At 47.2% G+C, this 2500-nt stretch overlaps 1 protein-coding gene across 3 annotated transcripts in view; it reads left to right on the top strand.

Annotated features, from left to right (window-relative positions):
• LOC125032974 (unconventional myosin-XVIIIa-like) overlaps positions 1–2500 on the top strand; it is a 259197-nt gene that overhangs the window by 111206 nt on the left and 145491 nt on the right. The window lies entirely within an intron of this gene.

Below are 2500 nucleotides of genomic sequence, written 5' to 3'. Positions count from 1 at the left end.
TATGTGTGTGTGTGTGTTTCCTTGTCTATGTGCATGTGTTATGTGTCTGTGTCTGCGTGTGTGGAGAATGAGCGTGGGATGCATAGGCCATCTAATTGGTCTTTGTTCCTGTTCAAATAGCCTTGCCGGCATTGATATTTGATTTTTGCTTAGTTGGCTAGTTATCTATTACTTGTTTATTTATAATTTGTCTATTTGTTTGTGTGCCTTTTGATGAGAGACGTACATTAACAGGTATCATGTCCATAAGATTAGTGGCATCCTGTGTTGTGTAAGAAGGTAATTGCTAGTTCATAGTTATTGAAAAGGTTCGATTGCACGGGGAATAATACATCAGGAACAAATGTAACGAAAATAGAGGTGCCTTCAAGTGCTTTAGTATACGCTTGCTTGCAGTGCGTGTGCAGAGTGCGTGCGTTAACTGAGAGTTTCCTGTTTACAAAGTTCGTGGAATGGGGAGGGTCTTCCTGCGTTCGATATGAGGAAGTGCCACGAAAAAAAAGAAGCTGCGATTTTGGGAATATTTCTGGCCGTGGGTTGGCTGGCACTGGCACCCGTGGCACTCGACAGAAGAAGGTGCGGTGCGATGCTGGCCTTCTTCTGCAGGTCACCCAGTGCTACACATGGGGTTAGATTTTGCGTTTCGATGAAGGAGGAGCGGGAGTGGGAGGGGTGGATGGGAAGGAGAGGGAGAGGGAATGGGAGTGGGAAGGAGAGGGGGTGGGAGTGGGAGTTGGAGAGGGAAAGGGAAAGGAAAAGGAAAAGGAAAAGGAAAAGGAAAAGGGAAAGGGAAAGGGAAAGGGAAAGGGAAAGGGAAAGGGAAAGGGAAAGGGAAAGGGAAAGGGAGTGGTAAGGAGAGAGAGAGGAGTGGGAGTGGTAAAGAGAGTAAGAAGGAGGAGTGGGAGAGGGAGAAAAAGAAAATGAAAGGGGAAGGGAAGATGTTTGTTTGTATGTCTGCCTTATGTGCTTATAAGCATGTGCGTTTGTGTGAGTATAGACGTATATATATAATCTAAAGATAGATTTCTTAATTAAGGACCAAGCGAACCGCAAAGTCGTACAGTATAAAATACTTCTAATATTATTAGACGCTATATTTGACCACGCATTATGGAATAGGAAAATCTCTCGTGAAAGATCTGCATCGAAATTAAGAAAAAGAATACCCTCAATCCATACTCCATATTCCATACCCATAGTCCAGACCCCATACCCCATACCTTATACTCCATACTCCATACTCTGTTGTGTGGAATTCAATACTGCTTCATCAGGGCATTCCTTAATGAAGCAGTAAATGCGAAAAGGCCTTCGACATATTCGTGTGTTTTCCTGTACTTCCCTTCATTGTTCTACTTCCAAACTTTATACTCTATACTCCATGCTCCATACTCCATACTCCATACTCCATACTTCATACTTCATACTTCATACTCATACTCCATACTCCATACTCCATACTCCATACTCCATACTTCCATACTCCATATTCCATATTCCATACTCCACATCCCATACCCCAACTCTATAATCCATACCCCATACCCCAAACCCCATACCCCATACCTTATACCCTCCATACCATGCGTCGGTAGACCCTCCCTCACCCGTCAGGAGAACTATAGGAGGCGACGGTGCGTGGAGAGCGAGGAGCAGCCTCGTGTATGGAGGGACATCGAGGGAGGAGGTGGGTATGCCACGGGCACCGACGGAGGAGGTGGGCACGCCATGAGCACCGGGAGGGGGCGTAGGCACGCCAGGGGCAGCGGGAGGGGACGTAGGCACGCCAGGCACGCACCTCCTCCCAGGCGCCGAGCCAGCAGGCCAACCCACCAACGCCACACCTTCGCCGGGCGCGCTATGGGGTGAATTTTAGTTGCACTCACGATTTTATAGAAAGAAGGAGGTGGATGGGGATAGGAGAAGGAATGAGTCGGGAGAGGGAGAGGGGGCCATGGAAAGAGAATAAGAGATGAAAGATAGCATAGAGAAAGAGAAAGAGTAGTTGATGACGGAGTGATTTCACGAGTCTTGTTTCCCTTGGATGCCGTCGTATGCTCTTCAGTTCCTGCATAAATACTATTGTTACAAGGGGTCTTTCTAAGAGGGTATTGTATTGGCATGTGTATTCTAGGACGTCGCTGTAAGGAGTATTTTGTGGCTAAATAAACGTTTTTGATTAGGATTCTGGATCGTGTCGCCGGAGCCCGCTGAAAGGTGGTCGAGGCGAACGCTTCCTGGAGGAGATAAGGGGAGGCGGCGGCCCGGGCGGGGTTCTGCTGGTCGTGGGGAGAAGTGTACCGTTGGCAGGCTGGCGCTTGATAGGGCTAAGTGTCAAAGGGTGTCGCTGTCATGAGGGTTCCAATTCCAGTCGCTTCGTAGGCTTATCTTGGGATCGGTTAAGTAGCTAGGTTGTGATATGTTCTTGTCATTCTTGTGATTCACTAAATACGTTGGGTATTTTTTTTATAAACGGGTTGATGTTAAAACATGATTTTCC

This window comes from Penaeus chinensis, chromosome 15, assembly GCF_019202785.1.
Source record: "Penaeus chinensis breed Huanghai No. 1 chromosome 15, ASM1920278v2, whole genome shotgun sequence".
NCBI classification, from domain to species: Eukaryota; Metazoa; Arthropoda; class Malacostraca; order Decapoda; family Penaeidae; genus Penaeus; species Penaeus chinensis.
Note: the sequence above shows the minus strand (reverse complement) of the source record. Positions and strands in the feature narration are given on the sequence as shown.